General features: G+C 40.2%; 1 protein-coding gene across 4 annotated transcripts in view; it reads right to left on the reverse strand.

Annotated features, from left to right (window-relative positions):
• Znf148 (zinc finger protein 148) overlaps window positions 1-19588 on the reverse strand; it is a 127093-nt gene that overhangs the window by 104333 nt on the left and 3172 nt on the right. The window contains exon 1 of one of the 4 annotated variants that reach the window (XM_028752249.1): window positions 4971-5058. The exons of the other annotated variants lie outside the window; for them this stretch is intronic. The gene's annotated coding sequence lies outside the window, so the exon portion shown is untranslated. Of the gene's footprint in view, window positions 1-4970; window positions 5059-19588 lie in introns of those variants that run through there. 4 annotated transcript variants of the gene reach the window in all.

Consider the following 19588-nt stretch of genomic DNA (forward strand, 5'->3'; position numbering starts at 1 on the left):
AAAAAAAAAAAAAAGAAAAGAAAGCAAGCCGGTGGATCTCTGAGTTCAAGCCCAGCCTGACTATATGGAGAGCACAGCTCAGTAGTCAACGTGCTTACAGAGTTCAGATACCCAGAACCCACATGAGTAAATGAGTGGTGGCTCACCTGTAATTCAGCCTTAAAAACCAGGACTGGAGACAGAGTCCCAGAGCAAGGTAGCTAATGAGACTAGTAAGCTCTGGGTTTGACTAAGAGAACTTGCCTCAAACATTAAGGTGGAAAAATAATCAGAAAAATACCAGATATTAACCTTGAGTCTAAGCCCACAAATGTGCCCACTAACATGAAAATGTGCACATATACACAGCATACACAAAAAGAAAAAATTACTCTTTAAAAAATGGACACATATATTCAAAATAATTCATAACAGCTAACTCTAAGCAACCCAAGTGCTGATCAAATAGACAAAAATGTATGTTCATATAAGTTACTCCTAACCCATTAAAAGAATCAACTAATAACATACTCCACATCATGTAAGAGCAAAATAAACAGGACACAGAAATCTATTCAATTTATGATTCCATTAAAATGTTCAAAACAACCAGGCAATGGTGATACACACCTTTAATCCCAGCACTACAGGCAGAGGTAGGAGGATTTCTTAGTTTTGAGGCCAGCCTGGTCTACAGAGTGAGTTCCAGGACAGCTAAGAGAACACAGAGAAACCCTGTCTCCAAAAACAAAAACAAAACAAACAAAAAACCCACAACAAAAGGTCTTAAATAAAAACTATTCTATAAAGAATTCTCAAAACTCAACAGTAAATAAGCAAATTATTCTGATTCAATTAAAGATATCAAGTATTTCACACAAAAAACTCTGAAAAGAATAAAAACATAAAAATTTTGAGGCCAGCCTGGTCCACAGAGTGAGTTCCAGGACAGCCAGGGCTACACAGAGAAACCCTGTCTCAAAGGAAAAAAAAAAAAATCCTCCTATTTCCTGCACAAATTTTCACTAGCCCTTGGTTTACAGTGGAAAACTCTAAACATTCCTCAGAGCTCAGGGATGGCTCAACAGATAAGGGGCATTGGTTCTGTAAACCCAAAGACCTGAGTTCAAATCTCCAAAGCTCACATAAAAAGCCAGGTGTATCTGCAATCCTGGCCCTGTGAGGGGGTGGAGAAAGGATTGCTGGCAGCCAGCCTAGCTGCAAGTTCAGCAAGAGACCCTATCTCACCGAAATGGGACAAAGAGCAACAAGAATGCTAGTCCTCCCTCTGGCAGCAGCACGTACACGCATGCATATACACCACAAACAAGCCCTCAGCAGGGGAAAGGTTAAACAAAGTGTCTTTCTTTAACGTACCACTACATACTATCCTGGAAATGGGAAAAACATAGAGCTGGGGAACAGGCTTCCAGGAGTAAGGGAGCAACACTGTAAGGGAATACCTCACGATGTGGCAAGAGGGGCAGCCTTTGTGGTGACTCAAGTTTTGTATCTTCACTGTAGTGGCTATATACATTTCTACATGAGAAAAAAAGGCACAAAATTATACATATACATACACAAGCAGTGTAGGTCTAAAAGCTGTAAAAAAAGAAAGAAAGGAAGGAAGGAAGGAAGGAAGGAAGGAAGGAAGGAAGGAAGGAAGGAACGAACTACAAATTTAGTATTCTTATTAACAGAAAAGTACTACTGTCGATTTTCTGGGTTTTGGAGCTTACAAAACGTCTGGATGAAGGAAGCACAGAATTCTTTCTGGTTTTGCTTTATTTTTGAGATAGAGTCTCATTTTGTAGCTCTGGCTGGCCTGGATATGGCTATATAGACCAGACTGGCCTTGAAGTCAGAGAAATGTCTGCTACTCCTGACTGCTGGAATTAAAGGTGTGAACCACCACACCCAATTGCACAGCCACTTCCTATAATTTTTCAAAATAAAGTTATCCTAAAAATAGCAAGAGTTGTGAGCCCAGCAGGTTTGGCAAGTAAAATGCACTTGCTGCCAAGTCTACGGACCTGAGAGCTTCATCCTTGGGACCCACATAGTAGGTAGAGGGTGAGATTGAACTCCTACAAGCTGCCATTTGACCTCAACAGGTAAACCAGAGCAATGGATTTATGTGTACATGGACACAGACAGCCAGACAGACAGACACACACACACACACACACACACACATTTTTTCTCTCTCTCAACAAGAATTAAACAAAATACTGAGAGGAGAGGTAGGGAGGTGAGTCAGTAGTTAAGTGTTTGCTACAAAATCACTAGGACTGGAGTTCAGATCCCAGCATCTATGTAATAAGCCACAAATACCTATCAACTCCAGCTCCAAGGAATCTGATACAATCTTCTAGCCTCTGCTCATATACAAGCATATATGTATACTCTCAAGACACACACATGCACAAGTAAAGAAACGGTCTCAAAAATAAAAATAGTATATTAAATATAATACCTATAATATATTAAATAGCATAATACCTATTACATACAGTATATAAATATTACATGATGCATAATATATTATGTGTATATAATACAGTGTATACTATCTAATTATGTAATATATAATACTACACATATAATATACAATATATACACAAGATATATAATATATATAACATATGATCTTGTTTTAAAATTGTGTATGCTCTTTTTAACTTTTTGAACATTTTTTAAAAGGAGACTAGGGGAAATGACTCTGAGAATAAAACATGTGTCTGAGTCCCCGGCACCCAGGTTGCTGCACACATTGGCAGCCAGACTACCCAAATTCATTGGAAGACTTTGTCTCAAAAAATGAAGGAGAGCTCATGGAAGGTACCACAAACTATTCATGCACACATACAAATTATTAAAAAGAAATACTGACTGCACAATGATTACAATTCACTGAAGAATTCAACAAATATAAATGAATATAAAAAGCAATAATTTGATGGCTACTAAAAAAGAATACTTCTTGCCACATAAGTGATAAGGTTTCTTTATTTGATTACTTTAATTATGTCAAGACAATAATCTTTCCCTTGGTGGTGATTAAAACTAATTCCAGTAAAATAAGTGAATTTAAACTATAGCCGGGCAGTGATGATGCAGGCCTTTAATCCCAGAACTAGGGAAGCAGAACTGAGATCAGCCTGGTCTACAGAGCAGGTTCCAGAACAGACAAGGCAACAGAGAAGACCAGTTTAAAAAAAAAAAAAAAAAAACAGGGCTGGAGAGATGGCTCAGCGGTTAAGAGCACTGACTGTTATTCCAGAGGTTCTGAGTTCAATTTCCAGCAACCACATGGTGGCTTGCAACCATCTGTAATGGGATCCAATGCCCTCTTCTAGTGTGTCGTCTAAAGGCAGTGATGGTGTACTCATATACATTAAATAAATAAATAAATCTTTAAAATAAATAAAATTTAAAAAGTAAAATTAAAATAAAACAAAAACAAAACAAAAACAAAACAAAAAGGCTACTGACCAAATAGTATGACAGCATATCAAGCTATGGGAGAGAGACTGGAGAGATGGTTCCACAGATAAGAACAGCTGCTGCTCTACAGAAGACCCAGGTTCAATCCCCAACACCCACATGGCAGCTCACCATCAGCTGTAACTCCAATTCCAGAGGATCCATGGCCCCCTCAGGCCTCCAGTACATATTCATGCAAGAACCACCCATACACATATAAAATTTAAATTTTTTAAATTAAAAACTTTAATATTTTAAAAGCTGTGGGAGATATAAATATTTCTATCTGTATCTTGTTAAGCATCCTCCATAAGAAGGTTCAAAGGTTTTCTTTTCTTTTTTTTGTTTTGAGACAGTCTGGCTATCTAGCCTACACTCACCTGGAAGTGGTGATCCTCCTGCCTTAAGCCCCCCTGAGTTCTGGGATCACAGTCCTGTGTAATGGCCAGGCAGGAAGGTTTAAACTGAGACTACTATTAACACAATTCCTTTCCTCCCTGGCATTTCTGAAAAAGCTAAGCATTCAAGTTACTTGTAACCACTGAAAAAAATCCACATGAAAAACACATCACCCAGTTAAATGCCAAGCATCTACATCGATCCATTTAATCAAACTCAAATGCAGCACAAATCCCATAAAAGGAATTAACACTGAGGAATATTCAAGGCCTTTGTTGTTTTTTTTAAAGGCCAAAGAAATTCCATGCAAATAAATTACTCTTAGGCTTACACATTTCAACAATAAACTAAACATTATCACATTTATTTTTCTCGGCTTTTTAATGCTTACTATAAAACCAACTTGGCCATATTTCCTTCCAAACAAATAAATAGCCAGTTTCATTAGTCTATTCTTGGATAGGTCACCAGACTGGGAATAAGAGACCCAGTCTATTCCCAGCTGCAAACACACTGGTAATCTCAAACACTACACACTCAGGTTGAGGTTCTATACTCATACCATACTGATAATACTATCCAGAAAGTCAGGGAAAACCGGAGTCTGCCTCGGACACCCAAAAAGCAATTGCTAACATATTTTTAGATTTATTAGTCCTTAAATCCTATATAACTTAAACATTTAACACACTTGAAATTTCAAATTCAAGTAGTACTTTTATCATTGCTCACCACAAAATTAGTAAGCTTTTTTAAAATCATGCCTGATTTTTCAAAGTTCTAAATGAGAAATTGAACAAGTCATAATTATTACATAAAATAAAAGACAAATGCAAGCGGGAGTGGAGGGCTTCCAATTTGCATTTTCTAACTTTAATTTTGAGTCTACTACATATGCAGCCGTTCTTTGTCACTGTAAAAAGTACTTTGCAGTCTGGAGAACAAAATTTGCCTCACAGTCTACCCCTGGAAAGTCCTCGGGAGAGTTCTCACCACTAACCTCGCAGGTTTTACCAGCACAACCAACAGAAGGACTGTGGCACACATACTCTGCCAAAGTCCAAGTTTCAAACAAAGTTGTCTTGTAAACCAAGTTCTAGCCTGACCTTCTCACGAACCATAAAGCTGTAAGCACAGAGCAGCGAACAGGAGGAGTAGCAAGCAGACCCTGGACCTCGGCTGCCCAACTGGAACAGACACTGTACCGGGGCCACACGGGCAGCCTGGCCCAGTGCGCACCGCCGATCCGGAAGCAGCAGAGAGGCCTCGGGCGCACGCGCTCCACACAAAAGGCTCCGCCTCCCGGCTCTCTTACTCCCTGGACCGGCGCCAAGGGGCCTTCCTTGCCCGCAAGCGCGTGGGTCCCGCGGGCCCAGAGCTCGGCTCAACTCGTCACAACTCGACTCGACTCGACTCAGATCGGCTCGGATCGGATCGGATCGGCTGGGCTCGGCTTGTCTCGGCTGTTCGGCTCCATTAGGGCAGACTCCCCAATCTGTCCAGAGCTCCTGAAGCCCAGGAGACTTTAGGACTCCCTATTCCCGGGTGTCTAAAATGAAAAATGTGTGGCTTCAGGAACTTTGGTAAAAACCTGCACCCTTACAAACTGAGCCTGTCATCAGAAGGTACCAGGCACGTGGCAGAACACTGCCTTAAATAGGAAGAAATCTTTCAGTAACTTCTTCCTTCTTCCTCTCACTTCTCTATCCCTTAATTTTCTCATTTCAGTCTTCCCTCCTCTGGTTTCAACATAAGAACTATATTTTTCCTTAAAGAATTTTTCTGTAACCCATCTTTCCACTTACTTTTTTGAAATTTACCTAACAAGTTTCCTAAGTCTCTTCCATAACACTACTCCCACTTTGCTATTCAAAAATTTTAACTTTTATAACTTGTACCAGCTCCTGCCAAATAATTCATAGACTCTTTGGTCACTCATTTTTCTGGTCGGTTCCATCATTCATGTTTCTAAGCCTAACATGTTCACATTCTGTGAAATTATTCCAGAGGAATCACTTTTAAAAATCCATTTTGTAGGTGTAGCCTAGCCTGTCTTTCCTTTTGACAGTACTAGTACTAGGGACAGAATGGAACAGAGAGTCAGGGTGCTAGATAGGCTCTCCACCACTGAGCTGAGCTGTATCTCCAACCCTGCCATCAACAACTTAACATAAATCTGTAAAAATACTTTCTAAGCTGGTGGCGGTGGCATGCACATTTAATCCCAGCATTAGGAAAGCAGAGAGGCAAGTGGATCTCTGAGTTCAAGGCTCTACAAACAAAAATTCTAACAAGTCATCTGAACCACTCATCCCCCAAACCCAAAGCAATGTGGAGAGACAGCTCCACAGTTACCCTTTAATCTCTATATGCAACACACACATACACTAATAAATATTCCTTTTTTAAAAATTACATTCAGCCCGGCAGTGGTGGCGCACGCCTTTAATCCCAGCACTTGGGAGGCAAAGGCAGGCGGATTTCTGAGTTCAAGAGTGCAAGGCTAGCCTGGTCTACAGAGTGAGTTCCAGGACAGCCAGGGCTACACAGAGAAACCCTGTCTCGAAAAACCAAAAAAAAAAAAAGAGCACTGACTGCTATTCCAGAGGTCCTGAGTTCAATTCCCAGCAACCACACATGGTGGCTCACAACCATCTGTAATGGGATCCAATGCCCTCTTCTAGTGTGTCGTCTGAAGACAGTGACAGTGTTCTCATGTAATAAAATAAATACATCTAAAATAGAAAGTATACAGCATAAGTGATGTATGGAACACTTCAGCCTCAGTCACTGAGAAGAGGACAGGTCTGAGACACAAGGATCACAGTTTCAGGCCAGCTTAGTGAAAAATAAGATTGTGGCTCTTATTTAAAAGCTAAAAATAAATAAATAAATAAAAGATTGAAAGTGAAATAAAAGATATGACATACCAAGGGGGCTTTTTAAGTTCCTCAACAGGATATCTGTGCCTTTCCTCCTGTCCAACCTGTTCCTCCAGCATCCGTCCTGAGTCTCACTATATACAGTAGTGTTTCCCAGTTAGCACATCTGCCTGCACATTGGTCTCGTCAGCTGCTCTTCTTTCCCCTCCTCGGTCGCTTTAATTGTAGTCCCACTCAGGTCCTCTCAGACCTCCTTGTTCACTTCCACTCTATGCATTTAACCCAGTGGTTCTCACCCTCCCTAACGCTGAGCCTTTAAAACAACTCCTCATGTTGTGATGGCCCCCAACCATAACATTATTTCCATTGCTACTTCCTGTCATTTTGCTGCTGTTATGAATCATAACATAAATATTTTTGGAGGTAAAGGTTTTTGGAAAGAATCATGATGTACAGGTTGAGAAGCACTGATTTAACTAGCTTCTACTGATTTATCTATCAACTTGTCTATACTCTGACTGGGGATGTGGCTTGTAGCTAGAATGCATACCTAGCATGCACCAAACCCTAGGTGTGATCCAAGTACCACATAAAACCACATGTGCTGCACCAATCTGTAGTCCTAGCACTTGAGAGGTAGAGGCAGGAGAATCAGAAATCCAAGATCTCCAGTAATCAAGGAACGCCTAGACTACTACTAGCCATCTCTCTAAAAGGAAAAAAACAGGGGGAGGCCCTGGTCCATGCTCTACAGTCAACAAATATAAGCCTTTCCTCTCATCTTTGATATACTTCTATTTCATTTTTAATATTTCCTTTCAAATCCACGTATCTCTCAAATAAGTTTATCTGAATATTACATATGAAGGGTTATGATTCTACAAATGTTACTTTGTACAGAAAAATCAAAGAACTGGTGTCTATAACAAATCTGTCTGTTTCTCTCAATCCCATACCTCAGAAACAATGAGACTTTTCACCTCTTGACCAGACTGCTGTAACCACTTCCTCTTAAACTCACCCTTTCCTGTATAAACTGCTTCTCTAATGTCTAAAGCACCATTCTCCTACTCCTTCAGCCTGATAAAATGTCTTTCTGCTTCTCCTATTACCAGTCTATCACTGAAGGATTGCTGGGTAGTTCCCACTGTGCACTTCATCCCTTCTGCACCATTCACCAATCTCTGAAATATTTCCTCCAATGACTTCAATTCTGCTTTGTTCTAGGCTAGCCATTATTCTCAATGAGCTCAAAAACTTTCTTCTTCAGTACCTTCCTCATTTCCTAAAGATAACCCACATCAGCTACCCACCTTTATATACTAAAAACAACCCATCAACTCAGTGTGCTTCATGACTTCAAAGAATCTCTTTTCTTAACCACAACCAGACAGACAGACAGACAGACAGACAGACAGAGATATATACACCTCATCTTTTTGAGACAGGATCTTGTGATGTAGCTCGGGCTGGTTTTGAACTCCACAGTTTACTGATTATTGGTACCATCATGCCTTGCTTTACCCTTGCTTTTTCCTAGCATTTAGCTTCACTTACTCCCTACAAACTATGACCAGCAGTCCCTCAGTGCTGCTCTCCTCAGAACACCACTGTCTTCTACCACACTCACTGTGCATCTCCTCAGTGAGTCTGTCCTCACCTGCTTTCTCCACACTCACACACTGGGTATTGAGAACAGCAGCAGAAAGCCACTGAATCTTCTATGGTTTATTCTAAATGTAACTATTCATCCCACCAACTAATCTAAAGCATTTCCATACTTAAATGCTTAATCCCACTCAAATACTCAAGTCCTTTCATGAAAATCTCTGATCGTACCTTTGGCACCTGTAATCCTCTTTACAGCTTCTAAAATGCTGTATCTTCCTTCATCTGTCGTTACTTATTGCCTCCAGTTACAGAATAAAGTATCCATGCTTCCTAAAGTTAACTCAATACAGCTCTACATCCATTGTTGCCATCTTTCATAGTCCACTGAGTAAACTTCATGCATTCTAGTGATTTGCCTTTTTGAAGACCACAGAGAAAAGCTAGGTCCTCCGTACCAGGCCCGTGGCCCCCACTCAAGTCCTCACTCTTTGACATACGCTTAAAGACCTGTCTTGGTTTATACATGCATGATTTTACACGGCATTCCTACACTAGATTCTTGGTTCGTGACTCTAAACTGGTCTCTGCTTCTGTGAAGTCCACTCCTCTGGACCCAAATTTGAGTACTCTAATTCTATCTTGGAACTTTCTAAAATATTCTCTCTCCTAATACTGCCTCAACCCTTTCCTTCCTATGGATATCTTCCTCAGCTCCCCAGAAATAAGCTTTCACTCACCACCCTCAGCCTCAACCTGTTATTCCTAAGGAATATGGACATCTGCTGATTTCTTTTTTTATTTTATGTATTTATAAAGCCAGGTACAGTGGCCCATGCCTTTAATGCTAACACTGGGAGGCAAGAGGCAGATGAATCTCTGTGAGTCCAAGGCCAGCCTAGTCTATGTAATAAGTTCCAAGACAGTCGGGGTTATTCAGAGACGTTGAAATAATCTTTTTATGCACTGTATAAAGGTTGTCTTTGTTTTATTCGAGTGTTGATTTCTATACTGGCACAGAGTTGAGTACAGGCTGGACCTTGGTATTGTTATTTTTACTGGATCATCACCTGCCCTGAGTATTTTGTAAAAAAAAATCTTCTCAATCACAGTCTGATTGATTTAATAAAGAACTGAATAGATGGCTATAAGCTATTGTAAACAGGCAGTTTTTAGTGACAATTTACCACCCTAAGTAGTCATAGACCTTGTAAATAGGCAGCCTTGGCAGACAATACCAACTTAGATAAGGTCAAGTGAATCATAGGCAGAGTCATAGTGACCTGTCCCCTGAAACTTCACCCAGCCAATACCCTGTTCTGAAAAATATCTGTATTCCCCCTGAACACCCACGCTCCAGTGTCATCCCCTTCCCCACGTCCTGCCTTTTTGTGTTTATAACCCCTGTGTGAATGAGTATAAATTAAATTTGAAAAAAATAAATATATATATATATGAACTGAATGGCCAATAGCAGGACAGGAGAGGAAAGGCAGGAGGGCAGAGATAGGAATTCTAGGGGGAAAAAATAGAGATGGGGGAGAGATTTACTAAACCAGCCATGGAAGAAATCAGAAATATGATAACTGAGTTAGAAGTAGAAGGCCATGTGGCAAACATAGACTAGTATAAACAGGGTTAAGTTATACAAGCTAGCTGGAAATAAGCCTGAGCTGTAAGGCCTAAGCAGTCATAAGTAATAAGTTTCTGTGTCATTACTGGGTGGCTAGCGGGTCTAGTACTAAGTCTACATGTTGAGTTCCAGAACACTGAAACAGTCTAACTGACACTTCCTCCTGCTAACACCACAACAGCCCTCAGTATTGAGACAGTCTAAGTGACTGACACTTCCTCCTGCTAACAGCAGGACAGTCCTCAGTCACTTTTTATTCCTACCATTTATTACATCCTCAACACTTCACACTCTGCCACAGCCTTGTAAATGTCTTCCAGTCTTGTCTCTATCACACAAGGAAAATGTCCTCAGACTCCATTCTTACTTCCCCAACCAAAACTCATCAATGAAAACAAAATTTCATCAACAGTGCCCCATTATATCTTAAGTCAAGTTAAAGTTTCTTTGAGTTCCTCAAATTATAGACTATTCAGTTGTCCAACAACTGTAAAATAGGTAAATACATTGTGGAACAGTGACATAGGAGACACCTAAGGAGGAATGAAAACGAATAAATCACTGCTACATGCAACAGAAATGAATCTCACAGCCATAATTTAAGCAAAAGAAAACAGACAGAGGTAAGACTATATTTATAAGAAGTTCAAAGTCACACAGAGCTACACCATTACAAAGAGATTAAAATAATAAGTGTGGTTTTGAGAAGATACTTTCCTACTTGGAGGTGACACATGGGGAGCATATGGGAATAGAAGAAATGTTAGAAACCTCCTATATATTAAGCTAGGAGGTAGCCATGTAAATAGATACATAAATAAATAAAGATAAGTTTTAAAATATATTATCCTGTGCCTTTAGGATTAGAGCACTTTACTGGGCATATTTCAATAAACAAAATGTTTTAACAACTTTGGTCTGGATTTGGAGCTCTCCCTGCTACTATTTTCTAGCTTTATTTCTTTCTATTCCTCATCACGAACCATGATTATAGATATTTAAACCACCAACCCCTAAACACATCCAGAATTGTCACTTCTTTTTTTTTTTTTTTTTTGGTTTTTCGAGACAGGGTTTCTCTGTGTAGCCCTGGCTGTCCTGGAACTCACTCTGTAGACCAAGCTAGCCTCGAACTCTTGAACTCAGAAATCCGCCTGCCTCTGCCTCCCAAGTGCTGGGATTAACAGAATTGTCACTTCTATTACCCTCACCATGTGACCTACAGTCTTATCTCTCCTTCAAGTTCTAAGTTACACACCAATTTCTCCACAAAGCCTGATCAAAGCTGTCAAATTACTTGTGTCATAGATGAATGCATATATTTTGTCCCTAGATAAATTTCTGAAGAAAACAGACCATAAACATACATGTATCCTTTCATTGCCTACCATAAAACCTTGTACAGTATAAGTATACAAAGATTCCAAAGTAAATTCTGGCAGTCCATCAAAAATACCCTGTAATACCCTTCTATCCCAGTTTGCACATTTAATCATACAACAAATTATTAAATTCTTACTATATGAAAGAAACTGTCTGTTGTAATGTACTCCACTATTCTACCCAAAATTGCAATCCAATTTCAGCTGTTGTCATCTGAATCTAGCTGCCCAGTCTCTACTGCAATCACCCCATGCCACCCTCTTGCCTCTAACACTACTGCTACTACGAACTCAAGCCCTTCTGAACTCCATTATGAGCCTAACCGGTCTTCTCATCTCCTACCATACACACTGCCCCAATGCTATGGCATATCTATTGTCAGACTCAATAAATCAGCCTAGGGACATAACTCACTGGCAGAGCACTTGCCAAGGATATAAGGGAAAAGAAAAGAAATGTTAATCTGTCTATATAGCTTTTGACAATTCTCTATTCAAAATTCTATAACTACACATCAATGATATTAATATACTTCAATGTTACTGCTAACATATTTTCATCATCAATCACCACCACAACCTTGGAGCCAGAAAGGTACAATGATGTATCAATTTTCTGATGAGAAAGTGGAGATTCAGAAAAGGAAATAATACTCTACAATCACAGAATGGGTAAATACAAGAGCTAAGACAAAAAAAAAAAAAAAAACCCACAACTTCTGTTTGCTTACAAAGCACAACAGTAACTCACCAAATACAAACTACTTATCATCCATATCCTATCCAACTCAAACTAACTCTTCCTGCTTTAAAGCATAATATGCTCTACTCGTGAATTAACCCCTCTGTACTTAAACTACAGGTTATGATTATTTAGCAATTCAAGAAACCCATTTCATGCATGATAATTATGTTCCTAACCCAAACCCCCTAAGCCAGTTTTTTTCTTTTTTTTTTTTTTTTTTTTTGTGTGTGTGTGTGTGTGTGTGTGTGTGTGTGTGCTGGGCGCAGGGGTTCTGGGCATCACGGCACATCTCTCATCAAAGTACTCAGGAAGCAGAGGCAGGTAAATTTCTAAATTAAAGGCCTGGTCTACATAGTGAGACAGGGCTATACATAGTCTGACTCCATCGTTTTAAAAAGGGAGGTGGGTGCTAGAGGGATGGCTCAGCAGTTAAGAGAATGTGCTGCTCTTCCAGGTGACCCAGGTTTAACCCCCAGCACCCACACAGCAGCTCCCATCTGTCTCTAACTCTAATCCCAGGGGATCCAATGCTCTCTTCTCATCTCCAGGGGTACAGCATGAACATGGGTACAGACACACATGCAGACAAGAACACCCATGCACACAAAATAATGAAAGAACTTTCTAAAAAGAGAATAGTATATACTATTATAAAAACATCCACCTTGGTAAAGATGGTTTTAGTTATATTATGAATTTTTTTGTTTTACATATACATATATTCGTACACACACGTATTAACTGAGACATACCTTGTATTTCTTACTATGTTTTATATATACACATATTCATACACACATATTAATTGAGATATACCTTGTATTTCTTACTATGGGCCATCATGTAACTACTACACCATTCCACATAGATCTTAGATATCTCATCTCCAATCTCTGCAACTAAAATGTTCTTTTTAAATTATTTTATGTATTCTTTTTTCTTTTTTGAGACTAGATCTCATTATGTATCCCGGACTGACTCTGGTAACCCAAACTGGCCCAGAACACTGGATCCTCCTGCCTCTGTCTCCAAGTACTAGAGTAACACTGGATCCTCCTGCCTCTGTCTCCAAGTACTAGAGTAACACTGGATCCTCCTGCCTCTGTCTCCAAGTACTAGAGTAACACTGGATCCTCCTGCCTCTGTCTCCAAGTACTAGAGTAACAGATCTGCAGCATTACATTAGGCTTTCACATTCCACGTCTGCAGCGCTGCAATGCAGACCCAAGTTCTTCTACAGTCACATACAGTCTTGCAACTTCAGTAACGGTGGACATTTTCTTATGCAACACTTTGCTGTTTGTGGCACACCTGTGATCACTGTGTGCACAAGTCTAGCTCCCTCAGAACATAACTCCCAAAGGGTTCATTCTTGATGACATCTAATGATGCTTTCATATATGTTAAATGAAAATCATGCAACAAATTTTCTGAAAGCCTTATCTATAAACTTCTGTTAACTCTCATGCTTCAAGTAGTCTTACCATCTTCCTCCTCAAAATAGCCCTTTCAAACAATCCTCTTTACCTCCCCCATCACTCTTCCGCTTCTCATTAGACATTACTTATCATGATCATTTCCTTCTTTCAGAATCACTTTTCTCCCCAATCTCATTCTCTTCCACCTGAGTTCTCATTCTCCAACATCTAAACCAATCAATCTCCTTTTGGAGGCAGGAGGTGTGGAGGTAGCTTTCAAAACAGCTTCTTAGTCCATCATCCTAGCTAGCCTGGAATTTGCTGTGTAGACCACACTGCCCCTCACACTTGGAGCAATCTTCCTGCTCTGTGTGCCAGGTTTACAAGTGTGAACCCCAGCCATGCTGACCACACTTTATACTTAAGGCATTTTTCTTCAACTACATCTCCTCAAACAATGTTCACTTCCTTCTAGTACACCGATTTTTATCAATCCCCTTAATTCTTGTTTGTATAAAAATGCAAATTATAAATAAATGAATGAAACAAAGAAGAAAAGATAATTCAGCTCTCCTGAACTACCTACCTCATACAGTTTCCCATTCTCTTATTTGTTCAACAGGCACGTGTGCATCCACTGCACATATGCCCTCACAACTATCTGTCCCATCCGTAATTTAGAGAGTAGCTCTGAGAAGGACGTGCAGGAAAATGTCAGGATAACAGGCTAAATTGACTCATGTGTGCTCTTGACTCAAAGAATCTTCAAGGTAGACTCAGAAAATAACAAACTAAAAGATACACTAGACAAAGATGGAAAAGACCCTACAATTGTTACAGGGGGCTCAAAAATCTGCCCAACATAAGCTAATTCAGAAAGAAACAATTCAGTAGGAACAGATAAAAGAAAGAAGGCAGAAAGCATTCAAATAGATCCAGACGGTAGACTAACTCTATGGCTGCCCAAGAAACCTGGACCCAGTGATTCCTCTCTGAAATCCCTTAGGAGTCTCACAAACATCTCAAGCATTGTTCTCTTCTCCCCTTTCCCAATACGATTAACAAACATCCCAATACTCTGAACTCTGATGCTACTGACAGTCTTCAAAACTCCTTGTCTAACCAGGCTTGGTGGTACACACCTTTAATACTGGTACTTAGAAGGCACAAGCACAAGGATCTCTGTGACTTCAGGACAGCTTGATCTACACAGAGTTCCAGGACAGCCAGAGTTACAGCTGCAAAGTGACACCCTAACTCAAAAAGCAAACCAAAGCTACCCCATACTTTTTAAAATGCATTCCAGTTATCTGACTTGCTCAATTAACACTTAGAAGTGCTTAAAAGCGGTCACCACTGTCCAAAATATACCCAACTTTGACTACTTAATTGTAAGTAAAACTCATTTCTATTTTCTCTATTTGATAGTGATTGGTCTTTATCACTTCTTTTTAAAAAAAAAAAAAAAAAAAAAAAGCCAGGCAGTGGTGGCGTGAGCCTTTAATCCCAGCACTTGGGAGGCAGAGGCAGGCCGATTTCTGAGTTCAAGGCCAGCCTGGTCTACAGAGTGAGCTCCAGGACAGCAGAGCTACACAGAGAAACCCTGTCTCGAAAAAACAAAACAAAAAAACAAAAAAACAAAACAAACAAAAAAAACAAAAAAAACAAAAAAAAAAACCCTCCCTCAACAGTGTACAACAAACACTCAGTAATACTTGTATAAAGTAGTGCTCGAGGTTAAAAGGTTCCACAAAAGGTCTGAACACTACTACTACGAAACATTAAAATTCTCATCTGAAGATATTTTTTAAAAGATTTATTTTATTTATGTGAGTACATTGTCATTCTCTTCAGACCAGAAGAGGGCATCAGATCCCAGTACAGATGGTTGTGAGCCACCATGTGTTTGCTAGGACTTGAACTTGGGACCTCAGGAAGAACAGTCAGTGCTTTTAACTGCTGAGCCATCTCTCCAGCCCAATCTGAGTTCAATTCTTAGGACCTACAAGATTGGAGAGAACCACCTCCTGTAAGTTGCCCCATGACCTCTGCACTCATGACTCATGCACTGTGGCATGGTGGCATGTGACATGGTGGTGCATGCATATATCAAAATAAATAATTTTTTAAAAACTTAAAAATCAATTCCTGACCTCTTAGTTACTGAATTGTTCCACAACTGTTATTCTCACCTCATAGAAAGAAAGAGAAAAAAACTCTCTCTTTTTTAATTTTCCTCAAAATAAATTATATCAAGTTGTTTGGGATTTAGGGAAAAGAGGGAACACAGTCTCACACTGTAGCTCCGGCTGACTCAGAACTCAAAATCTTCCTGCCTTACCCTCCACCTCTTGTAGTGTTGAAATTACAGCTTGTGTCATCATGGCTAGCTAAATCAGATTCTTTTTTTTTTTTAATCTGTTTTAATAATATGTGAATGTGTACTGGCTCCTGATTTGTTCCCTTGAACCAAGGTCTCTCAGTGAATCTGCAACTGTGTAGGCATTCCAGTCTCTGTCTACCCCTACTCCCACCACTACCCTACACACAGTACTGGAGTTGCAGGCCTAGGTGCAACCACTCTAGCCTTTTCTATGGGTCCTGAGGATTTAAACTCAGGTCCTCATGCTTGCACAGCAAGGGTTCTTTCCCAGAGACATCTCCCTACCCCTCAAATCAGATCCTTAAAACAGCTAAAGATAAGAAAATACACAATGAAACCAGTGTCCTTCTCCAGACCAGATTAAACCACCCTCTGACTAGAAAAGGCCCTTTGATCTTACCCCTTCAACATTTATGCAGGATTAGAGCTCAAATCTAATCTATTCCACCTTCTTCCACAAATGCAGAGTATCCAACCAAATATTCACTCTGTCCTTCAGTCTCTCAAACTCAAGCCCACAGACACACTCTTGTGTTGCTTTGTTCACTGAGACAATGTTTGCTATGTAGACCTAACTGACCTGGAGCTCCCTATATGAACCAGGATGGTCTGAAACTCTGAGAGAGCCTCCTGCCTCTGCCTCTGGAGTGCTATGACTAATAATGCCTTCCAGCAATCATGCAACAAGTATTTATTAAAAGGCAAGCTGTTCAGTTTCCTCAAAGATTAAATGAAGTCGAAGTTCTAGAACAGGTTCAACCTAATTGGCATTTTCAAAATGAAGGCAAGGAAGAGTACTGATATAAATAAATATGCAAAGGGAATACAGCTAGGCTAGCGGCAGAATCTTTTCTAACATGCACAAGACCCTAAATGTAATGTGCAATACCAAAAGGGGGGGGATAATGAACAGAAGAAAATAGAATATTCAATATTCACGACTACATGTGAAAGAAATCTTGCCATTAAGAGAAGTACAATTACTTAAACAAGCTTTCCTAAAAGAAAGAGAACAGTATCTTCTTACTCCCATATCTATAGTGCTGACCTCAACTCCACACACAGTTTTGAAAACACTGACTCCATTCTTTTTACTACTTATTATTACTCTGTGTGCGTGTGCCACTTGCACATAGAGTCAGTGGACAATTTGCAGGAGTCAGCTCTCCTTCTACTATGCAGGTCCCAGGACTTGAACTCAGGTTATCAGACCTAGCAGTAAACACCAGCTGAGCAATTTTACCAACCCTAATGATTCCATTCTTCTACATAGATTTGTCTACCATATGTCCCTACCACTCCATTACTTAATAAAAATGTAAGAGTTATAGTGAGGGGCCAGGGAAATGGTTCAGTGGGGGACAGAATTCACTGCAAAGACTGGTGACCCAAGTTTGATCCCACAGACCCACAAGGTAGAACTGACTCACTCAGGTTGTCCTCCACACTTAGACCATGGTGCATGTACACACACACAGACACACACACCTGTATACACACACACACACACACTAAATAAGTGCAATTTAAAAAAATTATAGCCAGGCATGTAATACGTGCCTGTAATCCAAAAGAATGAAGCAGAGGGGCTGAGGGATTCTAAGACCTAGGTAAGCCTGGACAATTTTGCAAGGTCCTATCTCAAATGGGTGAGTGAACACCTCAGACCCCTGGAATAAATATTAAGGGGTCATTTTAACACATTTCCACATTTCATCAACTAAACTCTCCAGAAGACTGTCAAAGAATACTGCAACCTGGCAGGTAATTCTAAGAACATTACTACTTTCAAGCAACTCGTCATCTCTAGCCAGCAAAGCTCATATTGCAAAGACGCTGGTTCCTACGATCTTGTTTGGGTTCAAGCCTCCCTTTCTCATTTCACCCAATACTTCTGACTACTTTAACAAAACCTTCTTCCGTCTTTAAAGTTAGAAGTCTCTTCTAATATAGTGGGAAGTCAAGAGAAATACCCTAAAATAGTTGGTTTAAAGCCTCTAAACTGAGTTTTTCAGCCTCTAAAACTCAAGGTTTAGGTACGGCCATCGAGATGGTTCAGTGTGTAAATGTGCTTTGCTGTTTAATGATGCAAGCTAGCCTGACACCTGAGTTCAATCTCTGGAACCTACATAAAGGTTGAGCTGAAAAACTGACTTCTAAAGTTCTCCTGACCTCCACACACACTCCCATTGCTGCACAAGTGCCCACACACATGCAATAATTCCTAAAATTATATCAAAGTTGAACTTAAAAATAAAATTTTTATTATTAAGGCACATCATTTGCAAGTATAAGACATCTAATACACAAAAATAACTGAAGATTAGAATGACAACTAAAGGACATCAATGGCATTCACCACTTCACTCAGGGAAAGCTGACTTCTGCAGTCATTCTCCAAAGTGATGATGTCATTTTGGTAAAGAGAGAAATGATGGAGCAGAGCATGGTGGCACACTTCCATAAACCAAAGAACAGAAATGATGAAAACCTACCAACTACTTGGGAGAGCCAGAAAAAAACATGAACTACAAAAAAAAAAAAAAAAAAAAAAGTAATGCTTAGAACTAGCAGCCTGTGACAGAGGACAAATGTGGGGCGGAGCGTAAGACAAGGCAGCAGAGAGACCAATGTGATCAAAGCAATTATATACGTGTATGAAAATGCCATGCAGTAACTGGTATTTTGTATAAAGTGTAGTTTGGGTTTTTTTTTTTTTTCATAACACAAGGTTTCTCTCTGTAACTGAGCCCTGGTTTAACCTTGATGTCCTGGAACTAACAACTCACCAAACCAGGCTGGCATCAAACACACAGAGATCTGCCTGCCTCTGCCTCCCAAATGCTAGGCTTAAAGGTGCACTCCACCACGCCCACTATGTGGTTAAGAAAAGAATTGTTGGAGCCGGGCAGTGGTGGCATATGCCTTTAATCCCAGCACTTGGGAGGCAGGTGGATTTCTGAGTCCGAGGCCCCTGGTCTACAGAGTTCCAGGACAGCCAGGGCTATGCAGAGAAACCCTGTCTCGAAAAATGAATGAATGAAAGAAAGAAAGAAAGAAAGAGAGAGAGAGAGAGAGGGAGGGAGGGAGGGAGGGAGGGAGGGAGGGAGGGAGGGAGGGAGGGAGGAAGGAAGGAAGGAAGGAAGAAAGAAAGAAAGAAAGAAAGAAAGAAAGAAAGAAAGAAAGAAAGAAAGAATGAATGAATGAATTGTGGGCTGGAGTTGTAGCTCAGATGCAAAAAAGTCCTGGGTTCAACCAGGCCTTTAATTCCAGCATTGTTCCTGGACAGCCTGATCTACATAATGAGTTCCAGGACAGCCAGGGTTACACAGACAAACCCTGTTTAAAAAAAAAGAAAAAAGAAAAAAAAAGTCCTGGGTTCAGTTCCCAGCACTGCAGAAACTAGATGTGGAACTCACACTGTAAGGGCAGAAATCAAAGAGGCAAAACGTTCAAAAAGTCAAGGTCATCTTTCCTACATACTTAAGAGGCCAGTCTGGGTGGATCACCAACAAAAAAGTACACTGGACATGGTAGTACAAGCCTTTAATCCCAGCACTTGGAAGGCAGAGGCAGGTGGATCTTGTTGAGTTTGAGGCCAGCCTGTTCTACAAAGCCAATTCCATATCAGCAACAGACCCTGTCTCCGAACTGGGGGGGGGGGGGGGGGGTT

The sequence above is a fragment of the Grammomys surdaster genome, unplaced genomic scaffold, assembly GCF_004785775.1.
Source record: "Grammomys surdaster isolate TR1022 unplaced genomic scaffold, NIH_TR_1.0 125889, whole genome shotgun sequence".
NCBI lineage: Eukaryota > Metazoa > Chordata > Mammalia > Rodentia > Muridae > Grammomys > Grammomys surdaster.